Source organism: Lycium ferocissimum, chromosome 7 (genome assembly GCF_029784015.1).
Source record: "Lycium ferocissimum isolate CSIRO_LF1 chromosome 7, AGI_CSIRO_Lferr_CH_V1, whole genome shotgun sequence".
Taxonomy (NCBI): domain Eukaryota; kingdom Viridiplantae; phylum Streptophyta; class Magnoliopsida; order Solanales; family Solanaceae; genus Lycium; species Lycium ferocissimum.
The window spans coordinates 59,135,532-59,149,810 of NC_081348.1; positions in this window are offsets into that span (position 1 = coordinate 59,135,532).

Below are 14,279 nucleotides of genomic sequence, written 5' to 3' on the forward strand. Positions count from 1 at the left end.
CTGTCACGCCAAGACGGTCACCTTAGCCATGCCGGGCATTCCTAGGTTTAAGTGGAAAGGTACTCCTAGTCCCGCTCCGAAGAAGATCATTTCCTTTCTTAGGGCGAAAAAGTTAGTAATAAGGGGTGTCTAACTTATTTGGCTCATGTTCGTGATACGATTGTTGCATCTCCACCCCTTGAGTCTATCCTTATTGTGAGCGAGTTCGCGGAGGTATTCCCGTCGGATCTGCCGGGTATGCCACCGATCGCGATATTGATTTCTGTATTGACTTAGATCCGAGCACTCGTCCTATTTCTATTCCACCCTATCGGATGGCACCTGCCAAGTTGAGGGAGCTTAAGGAGCAGTTACAAGATTTATTGGGCAAGGGGTTCATTAGACCGAGTGTCTCCCCTTGGGGTGCTCCTGTGTTATTTGTGAAGAAGAAAGATGGGACCATGAGGATGTGTATTGATTATCGCCACCGAACAAGGTCACTACGGAAGACAAAGTGCCCTATGCCTCGTATTGATGATCTGTTTGACCAGCTTCAGGGTGCTTCGGTGTTCTTGAAGTTTGATTTGCGTTCTGGCTATTACCAGTTGAAGATCAGGGCGAAGGATATTCCAAAGACAGCTTTTCAGACGAGATATGGCCACTATGAGTCTCTAGTGATGTCTTTTGGACTTACCAATGCCCTGGCTGTATTTATGACCTTGATGAATGGCATCTTTGGGCCATTCCTCGTTTCCTCCGTGATTGTGTTTATTGATGACATCTTAGTGTATTCCAAGGTAGATAGGAGCATGAGAGTCATCTTCGTTCTATTCTTGGGTTGTTGAAGAAACATGCTTTGTTTGCTAAGTTTTCTAAGTGTGAGTTTTGGTTGGAGTCCGTAGCATTGGGCCGTATTTGTGTCTAAGGATGGGATTATGGTTGATCCACGGAAGATTGAAATTTGTGGCTGGGCGAGGCCCACTACTATTATTGAGATTCGTAGTTTTGTGGGTTTGGCCAGTTATTAACGTAGCTTTGTGAAGGATTTTGCCGCTATTGCGTCATCCTTGACCAGATTGACTCAGAAGGATGTTTCCTTCCCGGGGACAGATGATTGTGAGGAAAGCTTTTAAAAGCTCAAGCTTCTTTTGACTACAACTCCGATCTTAGCATTACCCGTGGACGCTGTCTATTGTGATGCCTTCCGTATGGGTTTGGGTGCTGTGTTGATGCAGAAGGGTAGAGTGATAGCTTATGCTTCCCGTCAGTTGAAGGTCAATGAGAAAAATTACCCTACCCATGATTTGGGGTTGTTGGCCGTGGTCTTCGCTTTGAAGATTTGGAGGCATTATTTGTACGGTGTTCATTGTGAGGTTTTCACCAATCACCATAGTCTTCAGCATGTGTTTACTAAGAAAGATCTTAATTCCAGGCAGCGCTGATGGATGGAGCTCCTGAAGGACTATGACATCTCTATTATGTATCATCCTGGGAAAGACAATATGGTAGCTGATGCCTTGAGTCGCAAGACAGTGAGTATGGGGAGTTTAGCTCGATTGATTGGTTCTGAGCGTTCGTTGGCCATGGAAGTTCAGACTCTGGTGAATAGTTTCGTTCACCTTGATATTTTAGCCCCGGGCAGGATTTTGGATTGTTTAAAGGCGAGGTCATCTTTATTGAATCAGATCAGGACTCATCAGTTTGAGGATGCTCAGTTGAGCAAGATTCGAGATAGAGTTTTGAGAGGTAAGGCCAAGGAGGGCATGATTGATTCTGAGGGCATTTTGAGGATTAGAGGACGCGTATGCGTTCCTCGTGTTGGCGATTTGATTCAGTTGATCTTATCTGAGGCTCATAGTTCTCGCTACTCTATTCATCTGGGGGCGACTAAGATGTACCGTGACTTGAGACAACACTATTGGTGGCGTCGGATAAAGAGAGATATAGTTGATTTTGTGGCTAAGTGTGGGAATTATTAGCAGGTAAAGTAATAGCACTAGCGACCCGGTGGGGTGCTTCAGAGGATGCCCATTCCCAAGTGGAAGTGGGAGAGGATTACCATGGATTTTGTCATGGGTCTTCCGAAGACCCTCGGCAAGTTTGATTCTATTTGGGTGATAGTTGGTCGGCTAACTAAGTTCGCTCACTTTGTTCTAGCTTAGGTTTCCTATACCGCGGAGAAGTTAGCCAAGATGTACATTCGGGATATTGTGAGGTTACATGGGTTCCTATTTTTGTTGTATTTGATCAGGGTACTATTTTCACTTTCCGTTTCTGGCGGGCTTTCCATGAGGCGTTGGGTACCTGGTTGGATCTTAGTACAACTTTTCATCCCCAGACTGATGGCCAGTTTGAGTGGACCATTCAGGTGCTCCAAGACATGTTGAGAGCGTGTGTTATTAATTGTGGTGGTCATTGGGATCAACACTTGCCATTGGTGGAGTTTGGGAACAATAACAGTTATCATTCGAGTATTGGTATGACGCCTTTTAAGGCTTTGTATGGTAGGAGATGTAGATCTCCGATTGGTTGGTTTGATGGATTCGAGGCTCGGCCTTGGAGCACAGATTTGTTGAGAGAGTCCCTTGATAAAGTCAGAGTCATTCAGGCCAAGCTTTTAGCAGCTCAAAGTCAGCAAAAAATGTATGCGGAGCGGAAGGTCCGAGATTTGGAGTTTGCTATTGGTGATAAGGTCCTATTGAAAGTTTCACCTATGAAGGGTGTTATGAGGTTCGGTAAGAGGGGCAAGTTGAGCCCCAGGTATATTGGTCCGTTTGAGATTGTTGACCGTATGAGTGATGTAGCTTATGAGTTGGCATTGCCGCCAGGCTTGGTAGGAGCTTATCAGGTTTTTCATGTTTCGATCTTTGAAGAAGTACCATGCTGACTGTACCTACATTATTCGTTGGGATTCTATATTGCTTGATGAAAATTTGACTTATGAGAAGGAGCCTATCACGATCTTGGATAGGCAGGTTCGGAAGTTGAGGTCGAAAGAGACTGCTTATGTGAAGGTGATTGGAAGCACCGTCTTGTTGAGGAGGCTACTTGAGTGATCGAGTCCGACATGCGTAGCCGATATCCCTAGTTGTTCAATGATTCAGGTATTCCCCGCTTCTTTTCTCTTATTCGCTCGAGGACGAGCGACGGTTCAATTGGTATCTGATGTAACGACCCGTTTGGTCGTTATAGTCTTTTCGGCATTTTCGCCCTTTCTCGAGCATTGATTAGCTCATTTTTGACCCGAGGGGACATTTGGTACACTTCTCGAGGTGTCTAGACCGAATTCGCGCAACTTTGGTGAAATTTAGGCATAAAGTTGAAAAGGGTTGACCCAAAGTTGACTTTTGGGTAAACGGACCTTTTTGGGGATTTTATCGATTCTGAGAGGTCCAGATGGTCGTTTTGAACTTGTGTGTTAATTTGGTTCTGTTCCCAATGCACACAGATGCATTTTGGGACTTGAGTTGGGAAATAGGAATGAGGTATCGGGGGTTGACTCGATCAATGAGACATCCGTCGGGAATTTCGAGGCCACGAGCGCGTTCGTAGCGTATTTTTGTATGGGTGTGTGTATGTGGTATGTAAACAGATGAAGTCGGGAATTACTCAGAAAGTCGGATCAAATGGTGCAACTTGGGTAAGTTTCTGGTGTCTGGTCCCCGCTTTAGCGGCACCAGCACTGCGGCAGCGGTCTTCGTTGGAGTGGTAGCCCTGCCACTGGAACGGTCCAAGGATTTTTTCCTTAACCGCTGAAACGGCTCCGCTGGGGCGGTCCCAGTGCTGCTAAAGCGGGTGACGGGAAGTATGTATATTTAATGAAGTGTTAAAAGCCTTTAGACCCTCATTTATTTCCATTTCGAAATTAGAGCTTTTGGGGACTGTTCTTGGAGATATTTTAGGAATGTTCTTGGAGGTAAATCTTGCTAATTCCTTTACTGTTCTTTTAATCCTAATCATCTTAGATTCCCCCTTCCTTTAATAATCCCTTAATAATGGAAGTTGGAAGAGGGTTTTGATAAACTTATTCTCTAGGCTTATTAATGGTGAAATTGATGGTGTTTATGTTAGGTTTTGATGAATTTAAGCTTGTTAACCATATACCTTCCAATTCTAGTGTTGAATTTCAGAATCAAAGAGTTAGGGTTTATACCCAAATTGGGGGTTTTGCTTCAAATTCGAAATTGGGTAAATCTATAAGTTAACTTAGCAATTAGGGGTTGGGTTATGATAACCTAGTGCTTAATTAGATATTTTGCTTTCGAATTTCCTATTTTGCCCTTGTGGGCCCGTTTCCCCAATTTCTAGGGTTAGAATTGACCTAAATTGAATAGTAGAAATATTAGTATCATTCTTCATGATTTCTAATCTAGATTTCGATTATGCTTAGACTACTTTGGTTCTGAGGTTCAGCGGAAAGGCAAGGCAAATGAGTGAGTTGTTGGTGTTGCGGTTCGGCCATCCAGGTAGGTTATGGCTTACCCTTGGTGAGACTTCCTATAGCGTAGCACATATTTAGATTTTATTGCCAGAGACAATATGTGAACCTTCGGGTATGAAGTTGGGATGGATATTGTCTTAGGTTGGGCCCTGTTGTGTGTTTGGGGGTAGCCATCCCGTTATGTGGTAATTTGATTGTTCTATTGTGTTGGCTTGATGCCATGAGTTGTTGATAGATGTTGGATTATGTTTTATATTGTTGATTATTATATTGTTGGCTGATGTGGCGTGATTTTACGCCACAATTGATGCTTTCCGGCTGTAAGTTTTACTTGTTTTTAAGCAAGTCTATGTGATTTTACGTGGTTTTTGTTGTGTTTCAGGTAATACGAGGTCCCTAGAGCCTAAGTGTGGAAAACAAGCAAAAAAAGGGAAAAAAAGTTGATCACGGAAAGAAGCGGAGATTTTGGAAATTTTGTTGGAAAATTACTCGTGCGTTCGCGCAGGTAATCCACGCGTTCGCGCCCACGCGCGCCAGTGACACTGCGCGTTCGCGCCAGTAGTCCACGCGTTCGCGCTGAAGTAAGAAGGGTGATGCTGACGTCATCCACGCGTTCGCGCAGAAACATGGCGCGTTCGCGCTGAAGGTTTTCCGGCCCAGTCCGAGCAGAACTTGGATTTTGACGATTTTTTCTACTACGGTTCATTTAAAAAGCCAACTCGGGAAGATTGTAAAATTATCTTTGGCATAAAACACAAGTTTGGAGGCTAGGGTTCCTACTATATTTTCTTTCTTTTATTCAATCCTTGTTTATGGGAATTTCTCGGTGACAATTAAGATTGAAACTCTTGTTGTGCTTATTTATTGATCGACATTACTCTTAATCAAGTAAGTTCTTGTTATTTTAATTATTCTTGATCCGAACGTTTCTCAAGGGAGTAGCTAACCCTAGGACTCGCCCATTTACTTCGTTTGAAATTCGGAAGAGGAAGAACGGGGTTGGGATAGAATAATTAACATGAATTTGGGCGTTAACCCCCATCTAATGGAAATTGACCTAGGAATAGGCGATACCACTTGTAGCCATATTCGGGTGTTCTTAATGCTCCTAATTGCTTGAGGGATCTTCAATTGGGTAGTCTAGTTAATCTTCGGAGAAGTTAATTTAGAGTCATTATCCGAGGCTAATTAACATAAGCTTGCTATTATTTATACTTCGTGAAATATATTGGATCGTTACTTGAGAAGTAGTTTCCTTTATTCCATTCTTGTGGCCATTGATCAATTTACTTGCTTTTTAGATTAGAATTTATATTTTCGTATTTTATCAAAACCTTATCAAAAACCACCATTGATGCGTTCGGTCTAGCTATTGTTAGTGACAATTCCTGATCTGCTTAAATTGCCTACATATTGTTCTCTGTGGGATTCGACCCCAACCTTGTTGGGTTACTATATTTGACAACGTCCGCGTTATACCATTAATGGGTGTAATTTGAGCGTATCAAATTTTGGCGCCGCTGCCGGGGAACAATTGGCGTATTTTGGATAATTTAGGAAATAAGCTAACTTGCTTTGAACCGAACTCCGTGAATATTTTGTATAGTTGTTTTTACGTGTTTTATTTTATTTTTAGAAAAAAAAATGGCATCTTTCCATGAAAACTTGTTTAGTAGTGACTTTTATTGTGAGCATGGCCAAATTGGTGAGTTCAAACTCATGATGGAGTGTCTGCTAGGTGAGGGTAATGAAAATCAAAAAGCCTTGGAAGAATACTTGGAAACTAGTCTCCAACTTGGTTTGATGACAAACGAAGAAAATCCTCCATGGGCAAATCATTATGAACTCCCCAATGCTCAAGATGAAAAGGTAAATCATGAAGACGAGTTTATTGGGAATGCCAAAGGAAAAAATAAATTGAAGTCGACCATTGTTCTGAAAAATATGGTTGGTGTTGACTCCAATCCGGGGGAAAAAGAGGATGTCGTGATTCAAGAAGTTCAAGAGACTTATATTTTGCAATTTGAAAATTCAAGAAGGCAAAATGACATTCCTCACTTGAAAGCCAAGAAATGTAAGATGAAAAATATTTTGCTTGGCTTGTTCATCTACTTACCACCTCTTGCTCGGGGTCACAAACTTGAATCCAAGTTGGGTGCCCAATTCATAAGCTCCAAATGGCGAGAAAAGTGGTAAAGTTGGTAACCGTCGTGCCGCGACGTTAAATCAAGCGCTTGGTGGGAGGCAACCCATCATTTATAAATTTTTAGAATAGTTTCTTCCATTATATATATATATATTTTTTTTCTACTGCACTATATGTAACAAAAAAAAAAAGCGAGCGATCTGGAAAATCGGGGTGTCATATACCTCTGCGCGAACGCGTACCATTCGACGCTAACGCGCTGAACACAAAGAAAAGAAAAACAAAAGTTGTTCAGCGCGAACGCGCAAGAAGGCCACGCGAACGCGCCAATGCGCAGTACCCAGGTAATAACATTAAAACAGAAGCCAAGGGGGTATAACCCCCATTTCCCTCCCTTTCCTCCCATCCTTCTCTCAAACTCAAACTTCAAATCTTAAAGATTTCTTCAAGTTGCAACCACAAGGTATGTGATTCTATCATTCTCTTGTTCATAGGGTTGATTTTATCATCTTTTCATGTTAGAATTTGTGAAAGAAAAGTTTTACTTTCACTTATTTAAGCATTAAATTTGACGACATTGTTGAAATTCTTGTCATGTAAATCATTATTGATTGTTGAGTGATGTGAGTTGAGATTTGGGTGTTGATGTGTTTCAAAATTTGGGGCAAAATACGTGGTTAACTTCATGAAATCGAAGCCCCAAAAATCATGCCCATAACCAGTTTGTGGAAATGCCTGCTGAAACTGGCACTGATTCAGCGCGATCGCGCCGGTCCTTCACGCGAACGCGCAGAAATAACATTGCCAAATGGCGCGAACGCGCTCATCTGAGGCGCGAACGCGCTGAAGGAAAACTGCCAGTGCAGAAACAGAATGCTCGCACAGAGCCGCTCGAAACTTTGGTGACCCATTTCTTTGGCCTAATTGCCTCATTATACATTGTCTTAGGTATTCATATGTGTGTTCGACATGTGTGTTCGTTTTGTAGGTACTTAAGCTTGAAAGATGGCTACAACATCCAATGTTGCCCAAGTGCCCATGATTGAATTCTACGATACCACCACCTTTCAGTCGGCAAAATGTTCGAAGCTCTATGATAGATTCTTTGGGAAAGAGCTTCATGGAAGAAAAGGGCATCGTAACAGAAAATTTGGAAGAAAAGATGCCCGAGTTCTACGAAAGGCTAGTAACAAACGGATGGATACGCTTTGCGGATGAACCAATCAAGGCAAATTATACCCTTGTGCGGGAATTCTATGCGAACGGCTAGAGGCGGACATTACGGATCGGGCAATTGTCAAAGTCGGAGGCGTAGATGTCTGTGCAATGCTTCTCGAATCAATGCCTATTACGATACCGGGATGGTGATAACGGTGAGATGGCGCATAGGTACGAACAAATGAAGCAACAATGGTTTGTGACCCACCTTCATGGTGGGGAGCAACCAAAGTGGCGACCATAATGCAAAGGAAGATTGACTCCACGAGAATTCGCCGAGGCCAAAACTTGGCTAGATATTGTGACATCCAGGGTGTTGCCTTCCAAACATGATTCGGAGGTGCCCCTTGAGAGGGCTAAAGTGATTTGTCTTTGTGATGGACGGGTTGCTCGTGGACGTGGGGAAGCTTATTATGCAAGAAATACGAGAGGTGGTGATGGAAAGGACTAAGAGTCTATTTTTTCCCGTCGTTGATCACTTATTTGTGCACATTTGATGAGGTGCCCACAAGGCGGGTGACAAGAAAAAGGTGCCGGTGGACCGATTCATCCATTGAAGAAGAGAGGGCCGTGTGCGAAGAAAGGAAGATTGACATAGCGACCCCGTCATTTGGGCGGTTCACCTCTCTTTTGCATCGGATTCGCCGATGGAGCGCTGCTCTACTCCGGCTATACCACTCTTGCCACCACTACAAGAGGCCGCTAGGCGGTTTCGAAGATATCTCCAGTCCATGGGATGGACACTCGGATCGGCGGCTAGTGACTAGTCTCCTGTGGCCCATATGGAGAGGGCACGTCTACGGCTCCTTACGGTTCGATGGTCCGACATTAGCGGGTGTAGTGGAGGAGGGCGAAGCATATAAAGGAAAAACGAGGGTAAGATAGAGAAGGCGAGAAAAAGGCAAGAGAGCATGCCAAGAAGCACGACAAGTTTTTGAACAAGATGATGAGTATTCGAGGAGTGTATGCGGAGCACGGAATGAGGAGGAGGAAAATGAGGAAGATTTTGTCTGCCGAGCCCGGCGGCTCCGGCTCGAGGGTGAGCAGAGATGACTATAGCACTCAGTGCTAGCAGGTATGCCTCAGATTTTTTTTGTATGCTTATGTGATGCAGTGAGGACACTGCAAAATTTTTTTAGTTGGGGGTGGCTATCTGGTATTGTTGTATTGTAAATATGTGTTTAGGACCCCCCTCGGCTTTTCTTTGCCAGAGTTCTTTTCCTGAGGGGTGTTATTTTTGTTGAAACTGGTATGTTTAGGATGTTGCTTAGGTTGAATAGAGTAGCTTTGACTTATTTGGTGTTACTCTGTAACTGATGGCATGTTGCTATGGTTTGTTGGAAATTTTGAACCCCTCGAAATTTGAAAAATGCATACTTAAAGGCAGTCATTGGTTGACATATTTGATTCTTTATATGACATTATGATTATTGGGGTATTGTGTGTGAGGAATGACTACTTAGGAGGTCACAAGTGTAAAAATAATTGTCCTTATGCCAATGTGTGTGTGAGTTGTTAGTTTGGCTGTTTATGCATGTTTAATCTAGAACTTGCCGGTTGGTCTTGTTTGAAATCCGAAGGTTAGTTTGGGTGTGAGATGATCTTAGGCTTTCCTTGCGTAAAAAGTCACTTTGCCTAAATCCTACCAAAAGTAAAAGTATCCTAGTTTCCCTTTTTGAGCCTTTTGACTTTTTCTTGGCTAGCCAAGTATGAAACCTTACCCTTTGTACAATTAATCCATCTTCGCACCCGTTCCCTCCTTGATCTTTGCTAGATAAGATAAGGCAAAATGCCTAAAGTTGGAGTGAATTAAGCTTGTGAAGTAGATGTTAAAAACATAAGTTGGGGGTGGTGGAGTTTGCTAGTGGAGATTCGATGTGGGAGTTGCACATATATCTGGAAAAAAAAAAAAAAACAGAAAATTGTAACACAAAAAGATTTGTAAGTTGGTTAGGAATAAAATCACATCGAGGTCGAAAACTTGAAAGAAAAAAAAAGGGGTTGGAAAGAAAAGAGGTGAATTAAGGTGAAGAGATGTGTAGTGTTCAAGGAGGGTGAGTCACTAATATCTAAAAAGTATCCTACCCGTCCCTAAGCCTACATTACAAGCCAAAACAAGCCCTAATGAGATCATAACCGAGCGAGCCTAGCATGAAGACATAGAAAATAAGGGCAAGCCTATGGTGTTTGCATGTGTAGATATGAATTTCTTTGTGAGTGTGAGTATTTTTCTTGTCTCTTTCGTCTTCGTCCCATTCTGTTGTATATATGTGTGGGACACTCTTTTGGTCTATGTGAGGGCATAAGGATGAGAAGTGAGAAAAATGAGTGACCGCCTAAAGTAGCGTTTGTGTGCATCATAATATGTTCGATAATGTAATGTCATGCATTGAAGCCTCAGTGTTAGTCATAGCGTTCTTGAGCTGTGTATGTTGTTTTAAAACAGAAAATTGGGGTGGTCATTGGAAGAAAAACATGCATGCGGTAGTTCAGAGTTAAAACCAATGTAGACATTGTTATTCTATGATATCTAGGTGTTAGATTGAGTCGTTGTGTTGTATGGCTTGCTTGAGGACAAGCAAATACTTTAAGTTGGGGGTGTTGATGTGGCGTGATTTTACGCCACAATTGATGCTTTCGGCTGTAAGTTTTACTTGTTTTTAAGCAAGTCTATGTGATTTTACGGGGTTTTTGTTATGTTTCGGGTAATACGAGGTCCCTAGAGCCTAAGTGTGGAAAACAAGCAAAAAAGGGGAAAAAGTTGATCTTTGGAAAAGAGCTGGAGATTACGGAAATTTTGTTGGAAAATTACTGCGCGTTCGCGCCCACGCGCGCCAGTGACACTGCGCGTTCGCGCCAGTAGTCCACGCGTTCGCTCTGAAGTAAGAAGGGTGATGTTGACGTCATCCACGCGTTCGCGCAGAACATGGCGCGTTCGCGTTGAAGGTTTTCCGGCCCGGTCAGAAGCCGAGAACTTGGATTTTGACGATTTTTTCTACTACGGTTCATTTAAAAAGCCAGCGGGAAGATTGTAAAATTATCTTTGGCATAAAACACAAGTTTGGAGGCTAGGGTTCCTACTATATTTTCTTTCTTTTATTCAATCCTTGTTTATGGGAATTTCTCGGTGACAATTAAGATTGAAACTCTTGTTGTGCTTATTTATTGATCGACATTACTCTTAATCAAGTAAGTTCTTGTTATTTTAATTATTCTTGATCACGAACGTTTCTCAAGGAGTAGGTGACCCTAGGACTCGCCCGTTTACTTCGTTTGAAATTCGGAAGAGGAAGAACGGGGTTGGGATAGAATAATTAACATGAATTTGGGCGTTAACCCCCATCTAATGGAAATTGACCTAGGAATAGGCGATACCACTTGTAGCCATATTCGGGTGTTCTTAATGCTCCTAATTGCTTGAGGGATCTTCAATTGGGTAGTCTAGTTAATCTTCGGAAGAAGTTAATTTAGAGTCATTATCCGAGGCTAATTAACATAAGCTTGCTATTATTTATACTTCGTGAAATATATTGGATCGTTACTTAAGAAGTAGTTTCCTTTATTCCATTCTTGTGGCCATTGATCAATTTACTTGCTTTTTAGATTAGAATTTATATTTTCGTATTTTATCAAAACCTTATCAAAAACCACCATTGATGCGTTCGGTCTAGCTATTGTTAGTGACAATTCCTGATCTGCTTAAATTGCCTACATATTGTTCTCTGTGGGATTCGACCCCAACCTTGTTGGGTTACTATATTTGACAACGTCCGCGTTATACCATTAATGGGTGTAATTTGAGCGTATCATTTGCGTACCCCACTGTTTGTACTTATGATTCGGTTATATTGTTGGCATACCCACTGTTGGTACTTGTGATTCAGTTATATTGTTGGCATATACACGGTTGGTATTTGTGATTCAGATATATTGTTGGCGTACCCATTGATGGTACTTGTGATATTGAGCACGATTATTGATGTTGATACATGCATTGCACACACTCTCATTTTCATGACACATTGTTGAGATACTGATGATACTTGATGAGTCACTTTGATGAGCTGGGCTCGATTTTCTTTGGAGTGATGTGAGATGGCCGATATTCGATGTTAGTTCCCGGATCATTGGTTGAGTGAGTGCATGGACTCCACGGGTCCCCCAGAGTGGTGTCGGTATGGGCAAAGATCCGGGCTCCCGTCTTTCTGTTGGGCAAAGATCTGGGACGAGTGACACTTAGACTTTGCGAGTTACCTTTGGGTTGTGCTACTGATATGTCGATATTTCTGTCCGGAGTAGATGTGTACACAACATTTTCATTGCATTGCATTGATACACTATTGCATTGCATTGCATTATTGATTGATTTTGAGATGTTTGGTGTTGTACTGGTGATGTTGGATTCAGACTTGATACATTCGGACTTGGCATATTTAGGATTAGATGCTTTACTTAGGCGATGACGTGTCATTGGATTCGATTACATTTGACTTATACTTGTTGTTTTATCTGCTTTATTATCAGGATTGTGTTAGCTATGCGTAGTCGGCCGATGATGCCTACCAGTACCGTTGTTTGTACTGACCTGCACTTGCTGCATTCCTTTATGAATGCAGAGTATCAGGTTGGATCCACTTCCGTGACACGTGGCTGATAGTCGCTTCAGCATTATCTTCGAGTTTCCAGGGTAAGCATGGCCGTTCGCTGCCTTGAAGACTTCTCTATCTTTATGTCCTACTCTATTCAGAGACATAGACACTTTATGTATTTATTATTCTGGACTTGTATTATTCCCTTTTAGATGCTCTTGTATTACTCGGACTAGACCCTTGGGGGGGGGGGGGTATTACTATTATTTCTATTTTACTACTATATATATATATATATATATATATATATATATATATATATATATATATATATATATATATATATATATATATATATATATATATATATATATATATATATCGTGAGACTTATGTACTTATTCTATTTCGTTGCTTGATTTAATTATTTTTGTCTTTATTCATTGTTGGGTTGAGGGTTCGCTTACCAAGGTGGGAAGGTAAGTGCCCTCACGGCTTAGGCAAAATAGGTCGTGACATGACCATATCAATGTGAGCTCAAGAAATTTTATTCAAATTGGGAAGAATGTCTTGAAAATTCTCAAATGGACTACTAAGTTTAAGCTGGAAGCTGAAACTATTGTCACACCTATTTGCATTACTCTCCCTGACTTCCCTGACATTTTTATGAATGAGATATACCTGTAGCTATTTCCTTAGCCATGGATAAAACCGCCAATTCGAAGACTAGACCTACAACCGCTAAAATTAGGATGCAGATTGACTTAGCCAAAAATCTGATTTGTAAGATCATTGTGGAAATCAGAAAGTTTGTGGCTCAATGAAAACCTTAGCTCAAAAGGTGGAAATTGAGTTTATACATGCCTATTGTTTTAATTGTAAAATGCAGGGGCATAGTGATATAAAATATAGGGTCCGTCATCTTGAATTGAGGAATAATAACAATGGCACTGATAATCAACAAAAGAACAAGGCCAATGGGGGAAAAGCACTAGTGATTGTGCCTGAGACCGATACCGGAGATTCGGACACCCCGCGCATATGCCCACTTTCCTAAAAATTTGGATTTTTTTTGAAAAATCTTGCGGGTGCGCAAAACACACCTCGCGTGTACGTGTGATAGTGTGAGTTTTCCAGAAATGGAGGAAATATGAACGGAATGCCAGTTTAAGGAAAGCAGTAACATAGAAAATTTCATATAATAAAACAGCCATTTAAAAGCACATAAGAAAACAATAAAAGCAAAATAAAGCCAAAACACCCAAAGCATCCAATTAATTAACCTAAGTTGTTATGGTTAGAACCTAAAATCCCCAGCGGAGTCGCCAAGCTGTTATACCCCATTTAAACGGGTTAAACTAGGTACAACATATTGGAGATTCCTATTTGCTTATTTTAAGGAGTCGCCACCTAATTGATTTTAAGGTGAATTAGGGCACCTATTTTATTAACTAAGGTAAAGCCTAACTAAACCTCCGTTAATAGTCTGCTTAATCAGTGTGATTCTAGGTAAGGGTTCTAGATTATCCTAAAGGGAAGGGGTTAGGCATCCTTTAGAATCTGTTAACTACGGTTTACCGGTCAAACTTAGGTTAATTAATTAAGATTAAATATAATGCTTAAATTTTAAGAAAATAGTTTACAAATATCACTAAAGTTTAAAGGAAAATAATATTAGATAAAATAAAACATGAAGAAAATAGTGATTTATGAAAAGAATTTTAAAGGCTAATAGGACTTATAAAAGTTATTAAGATTTTAAGGGAAGAATATAATGATGCCATTTAAATAATACTCATAAATATTGCTAAGGTTTTAAAAATGCTATTTAGAGTAAAGCTTGTACCAAATGTAATAATCTTACATAAAAGAAAATTTCAGATGCCAAAAATAAACTTACAAATGT